Source organism: Aquila chrysaetos, chromosome 3 (assembly GCF_900496995.4).
Source record: "Aquila chrysaetos chrysaetos chromosome 3, bAquChr1.4, whole genome shotgun sequence".
Classification (NCBI taxonomy): Eukaryota; Metazoa; Chordata; class Aves; order Accipitriformes; family Accipitridae; genus Aquila; species Aquila chrysaetos.
The window spans coordinates 5523590-5534014 of record NC_044006.1 but is presented as its reverse complement, the minus strand read 5'-3'; the positions used below and the strand labels follow the sequence as shown (position 1 = coordinate 5534014).

At 36.2% G+C, this 10425-nt stretch overlaps 1 protein-coding gene across 2 annotated transcripts in view; it reads left to right on the top strand.

Moving 5' to 3' along the window:
- Window positions 1-10425, top strand: part of ZNF831 (zinc finger protein 831) — a 61210-nt gene that overhangs the window by 30456 nt on the left and 20329 nt on the right. Inside the window, exons 7-9 of one of the 2 annotated variants that reach the window (XM_041122201.1) lie at window positions 50-148; window positions 1672-1825; window positions 8396-8852. The gene's annotated coding sequence lies outside the window, so the exon portion shown is untranslated. Of the gene's footprint in view, window positions 1-49; window positions 149-1671; window positions 1826-8291; window positions 8853-10425 lie in introns of those variants that run through there. The other variant, XM_041122202.1, reaches the window with a different exon arrangement.

Here is a 10425-nt window from a genome sequence, read left to right as displayed (position 1 = left end):
TCAGCTTTGTTAGTTAAATTGAGCACATCAATTTATTCTGTCTTTTCAGAAATAATACGAGAAAGCACTGAGAGCTCTGACAGTTCACAGAGACTACTTACTAAGTCAGTGGGGAATACCAGCACTGCGAAGATGGAATCTTTCACAGGTAACAATCTGGATAACAAACTCTTCTTTTTTGGCAGTTGTGAATATAAGAACAAAATAAATTATGACACATATCCCAAACAACAAAGCTTGCAGAATCGAAACAGTTAAAGAAAATCTTAAGATTTTTTTTTTCAGTACTTTATTTTTGCTGCACTGATTTTCCAAGGTAAAAATGTGAAAGTACCCAGCAATTTCTTGTCCTGGAAATAACTGTCATTCCTTTTCACTTGACTTAAATCTACTTAAACATTTTTCCAGGTTTTGGCACATTTATGTACTAACATTAGAGAGGCTGTAAACATCTTGAAGGAAAAAAAATATAATTTCTGTGTTGACATCTTAATTGGCTCGTTACATATCCCAAAAGTGGAATGCCAATAAGTTTCCCACCAACTGAGAGTTTTCCTGTGAGTTTAGAGTCGGCCTATGAGCTGTGCCAGCCCCGACAGCTCCTCATTTCTGTGACTGCGCTCTCAGACTGCAGACAGTCACGTCCGTGCCCAGAGCAGTGCAAGTTCTAGTCTGAAAACCTTTTTTGTGGGTGGAGATTTGATGGACTAATTTTTAATATTCTTTAAGCTGAATTCAGGAACAGTCTTTAGTAGTTTGGTTTAGGAAAGAAAAAGCGTTTAAGGAGTCAAATTCAAGGCTAAATTAGAAGGACATAACAAAAACATTACTCCATTTAAATGATGGTAAGAATATTGCTGAGGTATTGTTGTATATCTGGCCTTATATGGGGAAATTAGCCAGGTTTCAAAACTGACATGTTTCTGAGTAGTTTTTGTTTTCCTGCTTCCCTGAAGCTCAGTGGAGGTACTTGAATGTTACCAATGAATTAATTATGGTTGGCTATTTTCTTCATACATATTAAAATGCTATCTGTAGTTGATTACTTTTCAGATTTTCAGTGTTAGGAAATGTTCCCATTACAAGCTGTAATCACTAGTATTTTGTGTAGGAATAAAGAGGTAGGATATAACCTTCTTAGTACAGATGATTTTGATTAAAAAAAAACCATAAAGAGATAAAAGATAAAGATAAAAATGTGTGCATTTACAGTCTTAAACTGCAGTAACTAAATAGTATAATCAACATAATTAGCCAGGAAGCTATTTACATTTGACAAGTTAAGTGATGAATGACCACTAACTCAAATAAAAACTTATAATTGTGTCACAGATTCTTCAGTGGCTTTATTCAAGAAAATAAATACTTATGCCCACAGAAATCTAGTGAAGTAAGTAAGTAGTAGTATCTCAGATGTTACAAATATGAAAATGTTGAGATTCTTCTCAAAGCTCTAGGATCAGCTAAGGACTCAATCCCCCAGGAAAAAAATTAGTGGGAGTTGAGCTTTCAACTCACATGTATCTTTTTCAAGATCTCTCTTAGATGGCTTTTCCAAGACAAAAGAATGGTTCAGCTTGGATTAAAATTTAAGAATCCACAGTTCCCAGTTCAATCAATTAAACCACATTTTCTCACTGTACCTTCTTATGTTTTTTCTTTCATTTTCAGGCATGCATGCATATAGGATGTGTGTGCAAAGGAGTCCTTGCACAGAACACATGGCTTAAAAACTTGATTTCCTGAAATAGTTTTACTAATGATTGTTGGGGTAGACAGACCATTTTTTCCCCCAAATCTTTGCAGATGCTAGAGATATGGAAAGGTAGGTAATTATTGAAAGGGCACTGTAATTTTAATATACGTTTTGTTCTAATGCTGTATTTTTAATTTAGAGCAGCCTTGAGGTGTTTATTAAATTGCTAAATACTTCAGAGACTTAGTTTTTATTCAAATGAATCCTGAAAGGATAGTTTAGTAATGGATCTTTACAAAGACGATAATTGAAATATATAACATGAGGACAGCTGTTAAGATGACTGTTTCCATAACAGCACACATCTACAGTAAGGTCCACAGTGACACAGGATACTGTTTCTATGGTAATAGAATGTCTTAGCCTCAAGGATGCACAGAAATCCATTATGAAAAGTAGGAACTAATATTTTAGATTAAAGGGACTTTGTTGTTTATACTTATCTGTGTCGAGCCACTTGTCACCTTTTTCTTACACCTAGATTGTAAACTTTTTAGTTTGGTGACTCTCTTTAGCTTGTTTTTCTAAAGAAATAGGTGAGGTCTGTCCTCCTCTCACAACTTTTTAAACTGTGGGACTGGTATGTGTCTACTGACTCAGTAGACAGAGTGCAGAAACCCAAAGTGGTGACACCACTGGTGGGAAGTCCATATGGTGAATTCAGTTGCTTTCTGTTTGGCCTGCTGCTTGGCCAGGCAGCCACAACTGTGGATGCCTCCTAATTAGGAGAGATGGGACAAGCCATGCTGAGGACAGGAGGAACTGGAGATACCAGAAAGGAAGCATAAGGGTATAGAATATGCATTTACAGTGCTTTGTAGACACTTCAAATAGGCAAGTAAATTGTAACAAATAAATTAGAAGTGTTAGAAGATGACTTAGTAACAATTTCAGCATGGTAGGAGTGTGTATACAGACACAGACAGACATGCAGATCAGCCTGTCTAGGAGTTTCAGTTTTTGTCTTAAGACAACTTGAGTTATGCCCCTGCTAAGCAATATCAGTTCTTAGCAACACTGGTGCTCTCAGTTCTTTGTGCTTTTTCCATGTTCCTGTATCCTGAGTTGGCTAGACATTTGGCTGTAAAAATTATCCCAGATTATTCTTCTGGGGTCAAATTTACGAAGGATCAGCAATATGTTAGATATTGGGGTTAACACCTAGCAGATTCACAATAGAGCCTCTGCACTTCTTTGCAGGTGCCCATCAGAAATCAAAACTAATACCACTAAAAAGCAGACTATTTTCAGTAATTTCAGCTTGTATTTTGTGCCAAGATGAAGGCATTTTGGGGCAGGTGTTTGGAAATTCAGCTTGTGCCAAATAGATGCTCATTCAGTACTGAGTAATTGGAGCTCTCTTCATTACCACCCTATCAACTGGTACTTTAGAAGCAAAGCACGGTCAGGGAAACCTCCAATTGAAAGTTAACTGTCACATTTCATTGTGGCTATTTAAGGAATCTTTAGTAGCTTGTAACAGAAGAACAAACAGGCTAAATCTCCACAGTTTTGCATATAACTTATTAGCATGGACAGAAAACTACATTTAAATACAACAACAGATTGCCCATTCCTGTTAAGAACTCAATGACTTAAGTTAGAGTACCGTGTATAGAGTCTGAGCCTGGGTGCAGTGAGTGTTTGCATGCTGAAGACTTTTCTTAGCATGTACCCAGTATTTCAGGACAAGAAGATAACAAATGTTAATAGCTGAAAAACTGCTGATACAGTTTTGGTGTCTGCTTTTGAAAATTGGAGCCATTAATGGTGTTAATAAATTACAAAAAGTCATGGTAATCCAATTACTGCTATTTTAAAACACTAAGGTTCCTTTGTAGCTATGGAAACAAAAATGCAGACATTAATGAGCAAGGGGGGAAAAAACCTGGTGTTTCCTTGACAACAGATAAAAGCATAGCTCCATGAAACCCAAAGGAGAGAATGACAGAAATACCTTTTACCATGACATACAACTGAAATACAAGTCCAGTGCAATAACATATTTCACTCTGCCAGGAAGCTATAAGTACTCTTTTCACACAACCACATCCCATCTTTTATTGAAGTTATCCAGTAGCATGAGGCATTCTGTATGTTTCACTGATCATCTTCATGAGGGTAAGAATTAAAAAGGCATGTTAAAGCCTGTGATAAGAACTGGAACGCTTTTGTGGCATGCATGGAGCAGATGAGTGTTGTATATAGCATGCTGAAAGAACTTTTCAGACAACAGGTATGTATGAGATGTAAACAATAGGTGCCAACCCTGAGATTGACCTAGTGCTTTGCAGTGTGGATGTGACTAGTGCACTCTACAGAAAGCTAACCATGGGCAGAGTGGACACTACTATTTCACACCCAGGTGCTGAAGAGCAGTTGTTCCCTAAAGTGCATCATAAATTCTGTGTACATATCTATAGAGTACCTCTTTTCCTAGTGAAAAACTGTATAAATATTAGCTAAGATTATGACACAGGAAGGGATACAAGGAGTGTGCAACTTTAACTTAATTATTATCACTGGAAATTTAGCTGGCAGCTCTCACACAATCCAAAAATATTTTTGTCAGAGGAACTCAACACTGTTCAAAGACAATAAAGTAAGAGGGGACTTGTGATAGAGGTAAATAAGAGGACACCAGTAAGATTACAGGGTTATTTTTCAGTCGATAGCATATAGCATAATAGAATATTGATATGTAAAATAATTTAATAAAATTAATAAATAGAAGAGTTAATTGGCAAATTTCCCATAGGCATTTTGGAAGAACTGAATCTTCAAAAAAAAGGTCTTCCTTCAACTCTATCCAGCTTATGGTGTTAAGAGCATCCCTTCATCGTGGGAAGGAAAGTATATCAATCAGTTCAAAATCCTAAATTGTTTTGTGTCTATAGCAATAAAGAGCTGGATACTAAGCTACAGGAATGTAGGGTTTTCCTTGACAACATGCTGAGAAAAAACACAACTACATAAAAACTTACAGAGAAAATAGAATAGTTCAGTTGGCTGAATGCTGTGGAACGTGGCTTTACCTATGTGACTGGTACTGGTCTGGGGTCACAGTGATGGGAATGCTGTGTTTCTACAGTTCTAGTTATTGATGCCTCCTTTTACTGTTTTTGACATTGATCTGAAAGTTGGTTCAAATGATCAATGACCCTGTCAAATTCTAGTCTCATTTTCCATAAAGTACATTTAAGTTAGCGTAGCTGGTGGTTTTTAGAACATTTCTGAATACTATCAGAAGTTCTGAATTTATCTGTTTTTCTATGACAAATAAACAGATGGAAAAATTAGTATGACTATACTTTGTGCGTGTGTAAAAACCAGCTAACCTTGCTGACCTTTTGAGTTGAAGCAACTGTTCCTCTGAAAGCTACATTGCTTTTAAGTGCATCATAATTGTAATTACTCATATTTATGATGTGATATGCCTGAAAATACTATAGCTCATTACTCCAACCATCTAAAAGACCTGGAAAGATCCTTCATATTCCTCCTGCAAAACATCTATTTTGTAGAAGAGGCACCATAATGTCATCCATTTTTTAACCTTTTAACTGTTAGCAAAAGAATGACTTGAGCAAGGAGGAGTAATTGAAGTTCTCATTACCACCCTATCACCTGGTACTTAAAGCTAGGCTTGCACATCTGCTTTTTCTCTCAGATGTCTAAGTTTTTTCTTGGGTTGTAGATTATCCTTGTGAAATAATCCATAAAACAGTCCTTCACCAGACCTGCTTATGCTGAATTAATACTAAAAAACCAAACCCAATAAAACCCCAAAGCCACCCTGTATGATGATTCAGCATTTAGAGACTTACCTAAAACACATTAAATCTAAGTTTGGAAAAAAGGTCTGTGGGATTTTAATGGAAGATGGTTTGAGGCTAGCTTTTTTTTTTTCTCCCCCTTTGGGTGAGTGTCTACATGTACAGCCCTGCTGTTGGGGTGTGAAAATAACTGAAGCACTTTAAAGAAGAAATTCAATCCTTAGTGAAACACTTAGGTTGTATGCACAACCAGCTGAACCTTTTCATTTTTGTGATTGCCTTAGCATTTTCTCAGCAGCCCTCGAGTCTTTTCCCTATGGGATCCATTACTTTTGCCTTGTGTTTTTGTTTTTTTCCTTGTACTGGCTTTTCTTTGGCAACTAGACCCGTGTTTGCTTCTAATGAAGCTGTGTCTCTCCCTTTTGCTGTTCAAGCACATTTTTGTTCTTAAGTTCTTTTCTCTTGGACTTTATTTTCGGTATAGCCTGACCAATATGTGAGGGTTATACTCCTCTTTAGGGTGGTGGTTCTTGCTGTCGACAAATAGATGAAAGTGCCATATGAATCTTAGTAGTTGTTATGCAGAATTGATATGAGGGTAATAGTTGGCTGTCCAATTTACTAGGATGCTTTCATTCCTCCTGCTTTGAATATTTTTTTATATTCAAAATTTTCCAGATACTGTCAATTTACAGAGCTGTGATCTTTGGGGGGAAAAAAATCATGTTAAGTACCATGGTGGAATTGTGCCTTTGGTCAAATTAAAGTTGTGTAGGCAACCATGATTTCTGTACATTCAAACTTAAGAGTTCACATCTGTAAAAGAAATATTGCTATTTGTGATAGCCAATAGCAATATTATGTAATGACTTTTCATGGGGATTAGTCCTCAGAGGAGGATTAGGTGCATTTAGACATTCCAGATGTTACTTTATCTGCAGCAAAGTGGCCAGTACCATGGCAGAAATTATGAACGCTTCAATGACTTGGAAATATGACTACTACAGAGTCACTATACATAGTTGTCCATGACATACTGAGACAAAAATGAGCAACATATAGCTTTCAGAGTTACTGCTTCAGACTATGTATTTTGCTACTACACTTTTCAAACTGGGTCAAGAAAATTGTAATTAGTATTGTTTTAAAAATATGAATGATAGTAAAAGATTCAACTCATTAATAATGCAGTGTTTAACTGGGCAAAAAGTGTCTTCATTAAGCAGACAGTACACAAAGATTAATTTAGAATTTAGAGAAAGACAAAGTAACAAAAAAGGTAAAAATCTGTCTTTTTTACTTCTACACACACACACAAAAATTACTGAATCAATTTAACCAATTTCAGTTTGCAATCTACATCATGTTGTACAATTGCACACAGTCTGCATGAATGTAACCCTGCTGGGAGCCATATTTATTTTCCCTCTAACCACGCACTTTTTCTGTATCAGCTGAGGCCACAGACATTTCTCTGGCAAAATTTTCCTGGAGCTGACCTCAGCTCATAGTTTATACATGAAAGAAGAATTTAAGTTTCTACTGTGGCTAGTAGCCAGACCCCACTTAATACCAAGTCAGCCTGTACTTGTGTGTATGAGCAGTAATATCTCTTTGACAGTTTTACCAGATAGATACAGAACTGAAGATTGTTTTTCATTCACTGTAGTGTGATTCTTTGTTAAAATTTGGGATTAGTAGTCTGAAGTCCTCAAGTTTGGTCTTGCTGTTTTTACTCACACACTGAATTCTGCTGATTTGGTCTTCAGCTCTGCATCCTCGACACTTGGAGCTCTCAGCTGCTTTCTTCACACTGCGGCCAGGAGATGGGGTGAAGAACTGCCAGGGATACTATGCACTAAATAGCAATATGGGCATCATAAAGTGTGTCCTCTCTTTCCCATCCCCCTTTGCCTATGTATCCAGTTGCCCTGCTTTTTATTGTCAGCAGAATACCAAATGCAATAGAAATCCTGTTTGATTTGGGGCTCATTTGAATATTTGAAAGAACACCACACCTAAACCATTACACTCAGGAATGCATATGCCTTGTGTCCAAACACATGATTTTCAAGCTGGATGTCTTCTCTCATACATACATGAAGATATGCATTTAACAAGTGCTAGTCCCTTACTATCATGGAGCAGCCAAGTCATAAAGGTTCTTTGAAGTTTTCGAGCTTCTTTCTAAAACTGTCTTGTCTCCATTGCACTCTTTGTGGTCAAAAATATGTTTGAGAAGTATTCTCGCTTGTCTGACAAAAAACTTCCACCTGCGCCTCCCAACAACAGTGTATTCATAACCATTTATATTCACTTTCTCTTGTGCCAGCAATTATATTTTAGCTTAAATAGCGTTTTCCTCTCATTCCCCATGATATTATAGAGAACAGCTCCGTTTGCCTCACTCCTGTTGGTCTCCTTTATATCCAGTAGTTACAACAAACATTCAGTTTGACAGTCTGTTTTCTGTCCGATTTGGATCAGTAAGCCTGATGCACTGCTAGATTACTGAAAAAAAATGGGCTGCCAGGATACCCCGTTTTTTCTTGGCTGTGTTTTGTGGAATATTCATGGGAATAGTCACGGTCTTAGATTTCCTACCTGACCAGTTGTGGAGTGGCTGCTATGTCTCTTGTGCCATGCTACTCGGTGCTACCAAGATTGGGGTACCTATTTACTATGTTCAAAGGCAGAAATATAGGTGTTCTCTGAAGACTTTTACTGTGGAAATCTGAATGCCTTTTGGAATACAAGCCCTTGCATGTTAATTAAAAAATAGCAGCAAAAATCATAACAAAATGTTCATACCATGTAAAATCAAAAACCTTCCTAAATACTTAATTTACCTTTTTTAATTTAGAGGCTGAGGAAGAAACTGGACTGGATTACATCTGTTAAGTTAAAAAAAACAACAAACAAATGTTAGAAAAAGATAAAAGAAAAAAAGTAATAATTTTTCATTTGTGCCTGATGGGGTTGTGTTTTTTTTTTAACTGTTTGCAAATCTTCAGTGTAATGGTTTGAAACCCAGTCGTGTCATTTCTTTACGCCCACACACAGAGCTGCAGTAGTGCAGACACTGTAGCAGGCAAACCATATTACCAGCATCGGCCATTAAAACTCTTCCTACTCTAAGCGTGGGCTGACTTCACCCCCTCCTCTCTTTGCACACACCCCACCACCCACTTCAATTTTCAAATGCTTAAAAAAAAGAGAAGAGAAAGACACTGAAAAAAGAAAACAGGATGCTTCTTTTGTTTCAACGCTATTCCAGAGACCTGAACCTCTCCACCTGCCTGTGAACTGGCCACCTAAAGGTTAGCAAGTGTTTTGTTATCATTTTATATAGACAGAGATATAATTAAATTCTAGATGGTAAGACAGAAATTTTAAAGTTATGATTTTTTTAATGTGATGGTTCTTTCACTCAGCAATGAGAAAGATTTTTCTCCTAAAACACAAAGCATTTTAGTACTGGCCCCACTTCTGTTTTTAAGAGGGCTTTAATTAGTATTTTTTCATCATTTAGTCCAACCTCCTAAACTTTAAAAGATGGATTAGGGTTATTATTTTTCTGTTAGAGCAACCTGTTGATTACAGACTGCTGGCTGGCTGTTGTTAACTCTTTCTTAACAAGGGAAATGCACAGGAGTGAATTTGATGAAAGGACAAAAATGTAAAATCCTTTGAGGTTTTTAGATTTTTTAAGCACTAACAATCCTATTTTTTTTCATTGTGAAGCCACCAGCAGTGTTACAAAACCAACAGATGTGTTAGATATGTTTCTTTTTAGAAAGAAGTGGTGTAAATTTAAAATAAAGACATATAATAAACTAGAAAGCATTTTTTATTATTGGAGCTGAGAAAAGTAGCAGCGTAAGAAGTAGAATAGGAAGTATTCTGTGATACAAATTGCATGAAGAGATCAAAAGGGCCCATACAATGTTTCCTTACACACTAAAATATATTTTAGCTAACAATGTTCTTACTGATTTAAGCCTTTCTGATGTTTTCATTTATGGATATTCGAGAAAAGGAGAATCAAAAAGATAACAAATTGTATAATAATGATCAAAACAGTTGGTGCTATTCTAGAATGAAGGTATTACAGATCACATTCTTAAAAGGTTTTAATACTGTATTCTCATACAGTGTTTACAAAAATAAAAAATGAAACAATTTTGCTTATATTGCACAATCGTGGAAGTAAAGTGTCAAAAATAATTGTCCTCAGGATATGGCACAAGAATTTCAAAGTTTGATCAGCATGTTTTATAGTTGCTTTATACTTTTATAACGTATAAAGAAGGACAAAAGTTCAGGAACAATGACTTCTTAATAAGTAGCAAGATTTCCCAAAGTCAGAATTTGAGCAAGAAATGTTATCATTGAAAGATTATGAGGATTTCAGAAGATTAGGGAATGACACATTTTCATCCTAATTCTGCAGGGGACTGAGGCTCTCAACTTTGTTAATGAGGTTATGAGCAGTCTGCACACTGCTGGTGGAACTTGCAGTCTTGTAACTTCAGATACATCCCTTACGAACAAGTGAAAAGGTGAAGTCAGTACTTCTGTTATGAGACATTTCAAGGTATGAAGTCAAACTGAGAAAAGAGCAAAGGCAGAAATTGTTTTTAAGTAAAACAAGATTAACAGTCATTTCTGGGCTAATCAGGAAATCTATCAGTTCCATTTTGCTAGTTTGAATTGAGGACTAGAAAGCGCCAGAATTAGGGTACACTCATAAAATTTTCCATCAAACAAGTAGTGTTTAAAGTACCTGCACAAAGTTTATTTCAGACTCTATGGTTCACTATTACATTATTATACTAATATTTAAGTAGAAGTATTGTCTAGTGAATCAAGGGAGATCTTCATAAACACTGG